Here is a 13001-nt window from a genome sequence, read left to right as displayed (position 1 = left end):
GGTCAGCGCACGCTCTGAGAACCCAGCCTGGGATGCCATCTGGTCCAGGAGCTTTGTGAGGACTGACCTTTTTGAAAGACCATCTCATATCTTTTGAGTTACAGCCTCACTGTCTTCTTGAGGGTAGAGGATCTGATCTTTGTTGTCTGCATCAAAACGAGCATAGAATCTCGTCTACACGAGATGCAGTGGGGTGAACGCTGCCTGTGTTTTCCTTCTTGTAGTCAGCAATGCAGCGCAGTCCATTCCACAATCGCCTGGCTTCAAAGCTGTGGTAACTAGACTTTACTTTGTCCCTGTAGTCCTTTCTGGCCCTTTTTTTTTAACTTTCGTAGGTTCGCACCTTGAACTTAGCATGAATGTCTTTATTTACCCAGAGTTTCTGATTTGGATATTTGCAGACGGGGGTTTTAGTGATGATATTGTCACTTCCCAATGTATTTTCCAATATATCCAATGAGTCTGTGTGTTCATTGATGTTGCCATTTGCTGCATCCTCATATATCTGCCAGTCAGATGTCTCAAAGCAGTCCTGTAAAACCTCCTCAGCCTCATTGTCCCATTTGTAGATGTCTCTAGAGACAGTTTTTTTTTTCCTGTTTAAGCCTTTGTCTGTATGCAGGCAGCAGCAGTATGGAATAATGTTCTGCCTTGCCAAAAGCTGGGCAAGGGAGGGGTTTGTAGCAGTCCTTGAATGGAGTGTAGCAATGATCCATTGTTTGATCACCTCTTGTAGGGAAGAAGATGTGTTGGTAGTATTTAGGGAGAACTTTCTTCATGTTGGCTCTGTTGAAGTCTCCCAGCACAATAAAGGCAGCTTCAGGATTTTTGTTCTCAAGTTCAATAATTACATCATACAGTTCGTCCATAGCCGTAGCTTTACTGAACTCACTCGGGAGCTAAAAAGGTCTAACTTTGATGGTCAGCAGCTCGAGGGTCTGAGAGCAGTATGTTTTTAAGATATTCACATCTCTAGCCCACAAAGAGTTAGCCACAAAGCACAGACCTCCTCCCCTTTTCTTGCCTGAGTCCTGTGTTCAGTCTCCCCAGTAAACAGTGAACCCATTCAACATGACGGCGCAGTCGGGGATGCTGGACCTCAGCCATGTCTCTGTGAATGCCAAAACACAGCAGTTCCTGATGTCTTTTAGATGTTTAAATGTACACGCAGCTCATCGAGAGACTGAACATTCGCAAGTAGGATGTTGCGCAGAGGTGGTTTGTTGTTTCTGTCAGGTTCAGCTCAAAACTCCAGGACTTTTCCACCTCTTTGTCTTCCCTCGGTGTCGAATAGACAAAGGTAGACAAAAGATCCCAGGCAGCAGAGCATCCACGATGTTGAAACCTGGCGTAAAGTCCAAACTGGCTGACGAACATAACTCCAAATAAATAATAAAAGTGTTGCTGAGATGACTCAGAGCTCTCGTCGATGCGGCCATCTTACGGCGCAACCGGAAGTTTAAAAAGATATTGTAATAATGCAGCTAGATTGTCTAACTTGAGGTCTGTTACAGTGCAAATGCAGAAAAAATTGTTTTAAGAAAGCAAATATAAGTTGGTGTTCTAAAGAATATGATTGTCTGTGAAAGTTCTTAGTCTAAGGAGCTTGGAAAGAAAAGCATCTGGACTTCTTTAAGTTTCTTCAAGACACTTCTTCAGTTCTAAGAGCAATTGGTGGAGAGTCCCAGATTTTTTAGCCCTATGGGGTCATGAGGGTTATGGACCCCCTATTGATCCTCTATCTAATCAGGCCAAGGTGTGAAAATGGGTGTGGGTCACAATCAGGCAACGCTTTGAGTGAACCCATTGTGAAACCTAGCCCCACCCCATCATGTGATTTCCTGAGGTCGAATAGCCCAGGATGTGAGTGGGTGTTAAGGCGTCTGTGAAGGATCTCAAAACTGGATTCTGGATGGTAGACAGTTGGTGTCGTAAACCACTGCCTCTGTTCAAAAATGGTCATTCACAGTAGACACAGATGGCTTCTTTGACTCCTCTTTCAAACTATCTGTCCTCACTGTCCAAAATGTGAACATTGGCATCCTCGAAAGAGTGACCTTTGTCCTTTAGATGCAGATGGACCACAGAGTCTTGTCCCATGGAGGTGGCTCTCCTATGTTGTGCCATGCGCTTGTGAAGTGGCTGTTTGGTCTCTCTAATGTAGAGGTCTGAGCATTCCTTACTACACTGTAAAGCATACACTACGTTGTTAAATTTGTGGTTGGTAGTTTGTTCTTTGGGAGGAACCGAAGCCAAAACTCAATTTATTCTAATTATATAAGTAATGTAACGGAGATTAATTCCAATGTACCCCAAGGCTCTGTCCCGAGTCCTTTGCTTTTTATCATTTATCTCCTACCCCTAGGTAATATTTTCAGGAAGCCAACATCCAGTTTCACTGCTACGCAGATAACACCCAGCTCTACATAGCCTCCAAACCCACGGCGACTCTCCCACCCACTTCAATTTCTGACTGTTCAGGTGAAATTAAGGTTTTCTCACAACTTTCTTAAACTTAATGGCAGTAAGTAACAGAATTCATTCTGATAGGTACCAAATCAAAACTGACCAAAGTCCCAACCAGAAGTCTTTCATTATCCATTGATAACTCTGTTGTCAAAACCTCCCCCCAGGTTAAGAGTCTTGGTGACATCCTCGATAGCACTTTCCTTCACAGCACATATAAATAATATCACTCGCTCTTCCTATTTTCATCTCCGTAATATTAACCGCCTTCGTCCTTAACTCACTCCAAACAGTACCAGCATACTTGTCAATGATCTTGTCACATCTGTTTTAGATTACTGTAATTCTCTTCTCTGTGGTCTACCTCATTAATCTCTTTTACAAGGCGTGGGGGCAATTCCTGAAATACTTTTTCAGCCTTCAGGTTGAGAACCTGACTTCCAGCATTACTCAGTAAATCTCTCCCCCCCCCCCCCCCCTTTTTTTTTTTTTTGTCTTTTTTTTTTAAGTTATTTGTGTGTTTGTTTTATATTGTTTTGTCCTGTTGTATTTGCAATGATTTTTTTTGTTTTTTGTTTCTGTTTTTTGCTTCTTCGTTTTTTTTACCTGGCCTGAAGGATAGGGCTATTGTGTGGTATGGGATAAACTGGTAAAAGCTAGTGATGGCCAAATGAAGCTTTCGGAAACACTAAAGCTTGTATTGAAAAACTGTTCATTACTCGAAGCTTTTCAACACAGTCCTCTCTGGTGACATCTGGTGGCCAAAAATATGAAAAGCAGCTTGAATCCACAAAATAAAACCAACTGCTTCATTAAGATTGCCCACTCTACAGAGTGGAATTCTGTCTGATATTGGGCTGCTGTTGTGTTGCTTTGAACCTGTATTTTTTTTTTTTTTTTTTTGGTGGTTAAAAAAAATGTGGTTTATTTGTTTAATAAATTTTGACCAGTAAACTCTCCTTGTTTAAACATGCACCATGGTTTGGTCTTTCTTTGCTTGTGACTTCTTGATGTTGGTAAATACAATAATTGAAAAATACCACATTACATATAATAATGTACAACACATTATGGAGTATGCTTCTGCTGTGAGGTCCTGCCTCCATGCACTTATGCAATTAACCGCTAGACGGGTATATTTATAAATAATATATTAGGGAAATTTTCCCAGACACATTTTTGACCTGTGGGTAGAATTGATTGTGAAATGGAAAGGGAAAATGCTTATGAACTTGCAAATTAAAAACATGATGCATTTAAAGTTGCCCTTTTTTCATTTTTATTTAAGAAGAAAATTTGTTCTAGTGTGCGTTGGCCAAACCTGTTCCTCTTCGTAGAGATAATTTCTCTTGCCTTAAGGAAAATCCCTTCACATGGCACAGAAGAGGCTGGAGTGCAGAGAAACTGGTAGAGATGCAGTTATACAGTCTACCTGGGCCCCACAAACTATCAGATAAAGAGAATAAATAAATTCAATTGCTGCACATTTGGCAGACTAACATTTTCAGATTAATTAAACAATAAAATATATATTTTTACAACATCACATGTAAAGAGTCAAGTGGAAGTTTTTCTAAAGTTATTTAATGATATTTATATTATGGAAGCAGATTTTTGACATTTTACTTTTTTCCCGTTTTCAGATATAATAAACACGCACAAAACAAAAGCAAACGGCCAGGGCCCTATTTCAGGAAGCCAGTTTAGAAAACTCAGAGTGAAAAACGATACTCAGGGTTGAGTAACCCCGAACTGTCCAACTCGGAATATTCGGTTTCAGAAAGGCTGATAACAATTCGTTCAGTCAACGCGGAGTTGCTTTAACCCCAAGTGAAGCGCGCGGACGAGGATACGTAAAGCCCTAATTAGTGGAGCACAGATTAAGCGAGTCACCATGGAGACGGAGGGAAAGAAGGCGCGGTCAACGTATCTTACAGCGCTTGAGGCCGAAATTCTGATGGCAGCATATGCCGATAACATGCAAATTTTGCGGAAAAAAAGTAACACAGCCTCAGCTGCAAAAGAAAGGGAGCATGCATGGCAAAACATAGCCGACAGAGTCAATGCGTGAGTGTTAATTTAAACATTGATCGAGGGATTTCCACCCATTTAACACGTTATTTTATTATATTTTATTTTATTTTTTATTTTATACATTTTATTTCGTGATGTGATTTGACCGCAGGTGCAACCCAACAGGCCCCAAACGTTCCTGGCAGCAAGTAAAAATGAAATATAAAAATATAGTCCAAACAGGTGAGGTGTAATTGTATTATGAGCCATAGTGCTTGGTCTGTTTGTCCCATGTAAATCAATTGCAGTTAGAGGCTACATTAGTTTTCTTTCTGTAAGCACTTATTGAAATTATCTGAGCACATTACAAGTACATATTTGCTTACTCTGTATGCTCAAATGTGACCCGTTATAGCCAACAGAAAAAAAGCGGAGGCCCGAAAAACAGGTGGGGGTCCTCCACCACCATCACTCACAGAGGCTGAGCAGTTGGCTTCCACATTTGTGATAATGTTGGCAGCATCACATATGATCTTCACAGTGCAGAGAACACAAATTAGCATCCATTACTATAATGAAATAATTTGTTAGTTTGAAATGCTACAGGGAACTATGTACCTGTACATTAATGCTGTGGAAAGACTTCCTGTTCACATAGTCTCCTTCATTTACTGAAGGAGCAATGATTGGAATGTGAGTGCCATCTATACAGCCAATCACGCCTGGGAACCGTGAGAATAAATGTAAAATTTAAGTAGCAGTTCAAGTATCACCACATCATGAATTAAGTTTTGTTCATCCTGATACCTGCAATTTTGTGGCATCCCTCTTTGATGAATCTTGTGGGTCTATGACCGGGGAACACCACAAACGAGTACAGGAGACGTTTCAGTGCAACTGTAACATTCCTGACTGCCCGACAGACGGTAGCCTTGGAAACGTGCTCAGCGTCACCAATATTATACAGAAAGCTCCCGTTTGCAAAAAACCGAAGTGCAATACAAATAATATGTAATGAACTGAGAGCATGTCCGCGATGTGTCACATGCGTAATATATGGCCTGAGGAGGTTATCCAAATAACTTATAGATTGTGCTGAGAAACGGTAACGTTCACACAGAAAATCATCAGGAAATGATAAAATGTCCAAACGCGCTCTGATCACTCTCTCCCGGCGGAGAGCTCTGCGGAGAATTTGGGCTTCACGATCTACTGGCTCTTCAAGGACGGGGCACGCCATGTCTGACACTTCCTACTCCACAAAGTCTTGAGTCAGTCCTCTGTACTCCTTGTCGTCCCCATCAGTGATGAGGCCGACTATTGCAGAGTCATCAGAGAACTTCTGCAGGAAGCACTGGGTGGAATTGTGGGAGAAGTCTGCAGTGTAGATGGTGAAGAGGAACGGAGCCAGAACCGTTCCCTGTGGGGCCCCCGTACTGCAGACGACCCTGTCCGACACACAGCCCTGAGTCCTCACATACTGTGGTCGGTCGGTGAGGTAGTCCAAAATCCAGGTAGTGAGGTGATGGTCCACTCCAGAGTTCTCCAGCTTGTCCTTCAGAACCGAGGGAAGAATAGTGTTGAAGGCACTGGAGAAATCAAAGAACATGATTCTCACAGTGCTTCCAGCGGTCTCCAGGTGAGCGAGGGAACGATGTAGGAGGTGAATGACGGCATCATCCGCTCCAATGCCAGGCTGGTAGGCAAACTGAAGTGGGTCCAGTGATGAGCTTGTTAGGCGCCGAAGCTGAGCCAGGACCAACCGCTCCAGGGTCTTCATCAGGTGGGATGTCAGAGCCACCGGCCTGTAGCTGTTGAGGTCCTTGGGGCGTGAAGTCTTTGGCACTGGTACAACACAGGAGGTTTTCCAGAGCTGTGGGACTCTTCCCAACCTCAGGCTCAGGTTGAAGAGGTGCTCCATCACCCCACACAGTTGGTCCGCGCAGGACCTGACGACCCTCGAGCTGATGCCATCTGGGCCCGCTGCCTTCTTGCCATTAATCCTCCTCAGTTCCCTCCTAACCTGGGTGGTTGAGAGAGACAGGCTGGAGCCTTGTGTTGAGTGTGTATTGGATGCTGTTGTTGGGGGTGGGGGGGAGTGAGCAGGGTGAATAGAGGAGGTGTGAAGTGTCTGAGGTGTCAGAGGTGGAACAGCAGCAGTGGGGGTGGGTGAGTCTGCAGCCGATGTTGTAGACTGTCTCATGGTTGAATCAAATCTGTTGAAGAAATGATTCAGTTCATTTGCCCACCTCACATCCCTCCCAGGCAGAGAGTTCTGCTGTTTGTGGCCCGAGATGGTTCTGAGGCCTCTCCAGACTTCACCAACGTTGTTTTGCTGAAGCTGGTTCTCCATCTTCTGCCTGTAGCTGTCCTTCCCATTCCTTATCAGTCCCCTCAACTCTCTCTGCACCCTTTTCAACTCCTCTTTGTCTTTGGATGATATGGCACTGTGAGATCTTGTAGACAAAATTGGTGGTGATTATTCAAGACCTTGTGTGTGAGGGCAAGTATTTGGATTTTTATTTGGGATTTAATTGGGAGCCAATGAAAAGAGCAGTCCATATGGGGGAAATATACTCTCTCCTTCCAGTCCCTGACTGTGCTCTGGATGCAGCGTTTTGGAAAACAGTGTAGAGGCTTTTCAGGAAGCTTTTAGGACACTGTGAAAATACTGAATTTGAATAGTGGAGGCTAGAAGTAGTGAATGTATCCTTCCTCTCTATCATTAGATGGAGAGAGTGTACAAAGGCCGGCATAGTGGGTCTGTGGCCACTCTTGCTTGCGCTTTTGCGTGTCCGTTGATGTTTGAAGCTATTTCTGCTGTTGTCCCATTCCCGGTGAAATCCGCTGTCCCTCCAATCCCGATCCCAGTCCTCTTGCAAAGCAATCAGCATTTGTCAGACTCATCATTCATTGGTGGTACTCAGACAGGATCCTGGACAACTACATGGGGGCACGTCTGGGGTGGCTAAGAGAGCAATTGAAGGATGCCATGTTTACTGAATATGTGCCTAATTTTGTTACTAATTTATTACTGTAAAAACAGAAATTCAATCATCAATCCTTCTCCCATTTTCACATAAGTAGCACATAATTTATAAGTGTTGGTTCCTTCCTCAGCAGTAGTCAACAACATATGGTGGCTTATTTTTCCTTTCCAAATCTTGAGTGACAACAAGGCAACAAGACCAGCAAAGGTGATTTGTATGTTTGTATGTATTGTATGCTTTATATTTGGAGTCCAGGCTGAATTTTAGAGGAGTACCCGATGGCTGAAACGACAGTAATTTATGTTCCCTGACCAAGGATCAAGGAACATGTATTTTACACCAGCTGATACATGTACAGTCAAATCTATTGAATGTTGGTATTATTACATTTAATGTAACCATCCATCCATCTTCATCCGCTTTATCCGGGGCCGGGTCGCGGGGGCAGCAGCCTAAGCAAAGAGGCCCAGACCTCCCTCTCCCCAGCCACCTCCTCCAGCTTATCCAGGGGAACACCAAGGCGTTCCCAGGCCAGCCGAGAGATATAATCTCTCCAGCGTGTCCTGGGTCTGCCCCGGGGCCTCCTCCCGGTGGGACATGCCTGGAACACCTCACCCAGGAGGCGCCCAGAAGGCATCCTTGTCAGATGCCCGAACCACCTCAGCTGGCTCCTTTCGATGTGGAGCAGCAGCTGCTCTACTCTGAGCCCCTCCCGGATGGCTGAACTTCTCACCCTATCTCTAAGGGAGAGGCCAGCCACCCTTCGGAGGAAGCTCATTTCTGCCGCTTGTATCCGCGATCTCGTTCTTTCGGTCACTACCCACAGCTCGTGGCCATAGGTGAGGGTAGGGACGTAGATCGACCGGTAAATTGAGAGCTTCGCTTTTACACTCAGCTCCCTCTTCACCACGACGGACCGGTGCAGCGTCTGCATTACTGCAGCTGCAGCCCCAATCCGTCTGTCGATCTCCGGCTCCCTTCTCCCATCACTCACGAACAAGACCCCGAGATACTTGAACTCCTCCACTTGGGGCAGGAACTCATCCCCGACCCGGAGTGGGCACTCCACCCTTTTCCGGCTGAGAACCATGGCCTCAGATTTGGAGGTGCTGATCCTCATTCCCGCTGCTTCACACTCGGCTGCGAACCGTTCCAGTGCGAGCTGGAGGCCCTCACCCGATGAAGCCAACAGAACCACATCATCTGCAAAAATCAGAGATGAGATTCTGAGGCCACCAAAGCGAAAGCCCTCCGCCACACTTGGCTGCGCCTAGAAATCCTGTCCATAAAAATTATGAACAGAACCGGAGACAAAGGGCAGCCCTGGCGGAGCCCATCACCCACCGGGAACGAGTCCGACTTATTGCCGGCAATGCGAACCAAGCTCTTGCAACGGTTGTATAGGGATCGAATGGCCCGTAGCAATGGGCCAGACACCCCATATTCCCGCAACACCTCCCACAGGACACCCCGAGGGACACGGTCGAATGCCTTCTCCAAGTCCACAAAACACATGTAGACTGGTTGGGCAAACTCCCATGCACCCTCAAGTATCCTGGAGAGGATAAAGAGCTGGTCCAGTGTTCCGCGACCAGGATGAAAACCGCATTGTTCCTCCTGTATCCGAGGTTCGACTAGCGGACGAACTCTCCTTTCCAGCACCCTGGCATAGACTTTCCCAGGGAGGCTGAGGAGTGTGATCCCCCTGTAGTTGGAACACACCCTCCGGTCCCCCTTCTTAAAGATGGGGACCACCACCCCGGTCTGCCAGTCCACAGGTACTGCCCCTGATCTCCACGCAACATTGCAGAGGTGTGTCAACCAGGACAGCCCTACAACGTCCAGAGCCTTCAGGAACTCGGGGCGGACCTCATCAACACCAGGGGCTCTGCCACCAAGGAGTTGTTTAACTGCCCCAGTGACCTCGCCCCCGGAAATTGGCGGGTCATTCCCCTCATCCCCAGACTCTGCTTCCTCCTCGGAAGACGTGTCAGTGGGATTAAGGAGGTATTCCTTCCACCGCCTGACAATTTTCTCAGTCGACGTCAGCAGCGCTCCGCCAGCACTATACACAGTGCAGGTAGAGCACCGCTTTCCCCATTTAAAATGATTTTGTTTTTCTCCCAAAATCACGCACGTCAACACAGGATCCACCAGGGGGAGAGTTCTTGGTGAAAGCCACAAAAAGACAAAGATGGGTATGTCATTGTTTGTGGAAGTATTTAGACTAGTTTGATACACTGTAGTAGAGTGTGTATGGAAGATTTGATTCAAGGAACATTATCATATGAAGATGAAAACCAAAGTTGTGCGATCTCTGAAAGTGTTTTGTTTATTTGCTTTTTGTTTGTTTGTTGTTTATGAAACTGGTGACTTGGCTGTGATCTTCAGTCCCAGAGGCATCAAGATCCAGACCTAAGAAGAAAAGGCCACTAGTAAGTATGCTTTTGCTAATGCTTTTAATCACCACAGCTCATTCCATTCAGTACAAATACCTGTAGATATGTGATGATTCCAAGTTTACATTACACTAATGGCAGGAAACTGCATACATGTGTCACCTTATACACATACCACATACTATAGAATTCAGTCCCCTTTGCTTTTTGCAGTCTTATTGCAATATATAAGTACTTTTAACAGATGATGCAAGTACAGTTAAATGCATTCACTCCAGTAAAAATGCTTCTAACACAATGCTGTTGCAAGCAGCAGGTTTTCTTTTTCTGTTGTCGATGTAGATTAGATAGAACTTTATTAATCCCTCGGGTGGTTCCTCTGGGAAATTCAGTTTCCAGTATCAGAATACTGACAGAAGTTGCATATTACAGAGTTAGAATATCAAGTAAAGGGGAATGAGAGAGTACGAGCATAAGCATAAAAATATAGCACATATACACATTTATAAATACAGAATATATAATAGGAATAATAGTGAAATGTACTCATTAATGAGATGAAGACAGCTAAAGTCTGTTTCACAGTGAGAAAACACTACAGCTTAGTTGTTCCCCCCTCCTTTGTCCTCCTGTTTAAGAGCAAAACCTCTTAAATAAATGGGAGTAAGGGTAAGCACTTCGTACTCTGTACTGTACCCTGGTTCTTCCATATCTTACATATTGTGTGGAATTGTGGGGAAATACATATAAAAATACAACTAATCCATTAGTCACAGTACAGAAACGAGCACTGCGTATTATTCACAAGGCTGGTTATCTAGATCATACTCACAAATTCTTTCTTCAGGCAAAGTTACTTAAATTCCAGGATCTGGTTAATTACAATACATCCATAATTTTGTATAAAGCTTTTACTAAACTTTTACCGGCAAATTTACAAACTAGATTTGAAATTCGAGAAAAGGTTTATAAGGTTGGAGAATTCAAATTACCCTGATCTCTTCCAGTAAATGGGGGGTGAATTTGGATTTAAGAAATATTTGGATTCAGTCGACTCTGGCTATTGTAAATACATTTTAGTCGATCCAAAACACATACTGGGAAATCAGAGAGAACACATTCAGAAGTTTTGTATAAAACATTAAGAGATGAATTCATGAAAATGTGTTTTGTTTCAGTTTGTTGTACTTCCAGTATTTGTAAAAAATAATGTACATGAAGAATATTATCTGCCTTGTGTATGAGAAACTGTAAATAAAATATTTGTTTCACAAATTCAAAACTAACTTTGTGTCACGGCTGGCGGAGGGAGCCGTGTGGTGTGGAGGAAAAGGAGGACCCAAAATGCAGCAAACTGATGATACGAGTGACGTTTATTTACAGGGTGGTAGTGGCAAAAACAGGCAATGAAGCATGAGTAATTACAAACGGAAACCTAAACTGGGAGAAACTAAGTGACAAACCTGGGACCATACAAAAGGGGTGCGGGGCAGAGAGACGCAGAGACAGGAACACCATAGAACGCAGACGAGCCGACAACGAACACAGACCGACACCCACTATATATACACACACACAAGGTAATCAGGTAATCGCACACAGGAGGGAAGAACAGCTGATCTGAATACACATGATGACTGGAGGACACAAGCTGAACACAATGACAACAGACACAGACTTTCAGAACAAAACAGGAAATCTAGAACCCGAACCGGACACAAGGGGGGAGGACACAGAATAACTAGAACAGAGGGAAATAATCACAAAACACAAAACGCTGGGTCAACGACCCAGGACCATGACACTTTGTCTCCAAACCTTCTGTCAGAGACTGAACGTCCAAAAGTTTTAGAGACTTTAGACCTCTTATCTTTCCATGTTAACTTGAGCTACAATCCTCTATACTCACAGTCAAAATATGAGACACCGTGTCAAGCTCGTGTTGTCACAGTCTACGTCTCACTGTGTTTCTTGATTTATTTTTTCCGAATATGTTTTACAAATAGAAAAACTCAATGTATCGACAACCGCTGCACATGTGAGATAAATCCACAGATACATAAATCATCAAGCATCTTGTGGCCTGTCTGTTAGAGAGAGAGAGTATGAGTGTGTGTCTTTGTCACAATTGTATTTGATGATGAGGGCGGGAAGCTGCAATAATGGCCCCCAGGAGCCCAGATGGGGCTCCCCCAGACGAAGGCTGAGAATCACGGAGAACCACAGGCCAGGGGCAGCTGACTCCACTAGTGGCCGACCATCCCTTTGTACGAGCCTGTCCCAGGCGCCCAAGAACACCTGCCTCCATGACCATGTCCCACAGGACCCAGGCCATGCACGATCACACACAGGCTAGTCATTCAAAACAACTTTTCTCTGTCGTCTCTTTTTCTTTATAAACTGGTGGTGTTGCCACAGTAGAGTGTCTCGTGGTTTGTGGGCTCATCTAAAGGTAAGCACCGAGCAAACTTTAATGTGAGTTCAGTTAATCTTGAGTTTAGCTCCTGAATGAGGTCTTCTGCTGCTCTCCTCGGTATTTGTTCACAGTTTATTGTGAACACATTGAGAGAAGAGTGTTTGGAGAAAAACACCAACTAATCATTAGCTCAACACGCTGGGAGAAGTTGAGCGTTTGCTCGCAGAAAGTTGGAGCAGAAAAGTCTTTTCTGCTGCAGTATCAGGGTCACAATAAACTTTATTGTCCAGCTGCTGTGGATGAACACAAGCGTGGAATTCAATTAATGAATTGATTATATTCATTTCTCTGATTCCTAACAAGGATAAGGACATGACAGGATGTGGGGAATATAGACCAATGTGAAATTGAAAACTGAAAACTATTGTGCTGATGGAAATAATCATTACAGTTGGTTAGTTTGGGGTGTGAAACTGGAGCTTTGAGGTTTCAGTTAGTATCAAAACAAATGAAAGAAAAATCATTTTCTTCTAAACATTTGTTGGAGAATTCTTATTGTAAAAAGTAAAAGTTATACAATCTGTAAAGGAGAATTAATTGGATGAGATTTTTGGAAAATTTATCAAAACTCTTAGTTGCCTCCACATTGCAGCTGCAGGCTTATTGTTAAGTAGTTGAATGTGGTTTTAACCAAGAAATATGTAAGATCTAATGTCT

General features: G+C 44.0%; 1 pseudogene; it reads right to left on the bottom strand.

The window, feature by feature from the left end:
• The window catches only part of LOC146701306 (uncharacterized), a 316606-nt pseudogene that overhangs the window by 23109 nt on the left and 280496 nt on the right, over window positions 1-13001 (bottom strand).

This window comes from Copadichromis virginalis, linkage group LG9 (assembly GCF_057382275.1).
Source record: "Copadichromis virginalis isolate Kocher_CV1m ecotype Utaka linkage group LG9, C_Virginalis_male_GT1.1, whole genome shotgun sequence".
NCBI classification, from domain to species: Eukaryota; Metazoa; Chordata; class Actinopteri; order Cichliformes; family Cichlidae; genus Copadichromis; species Copadichromis virginalis.
This window is presented reverse-complemented; position numbering and strand designations above follow the sequence as displayed.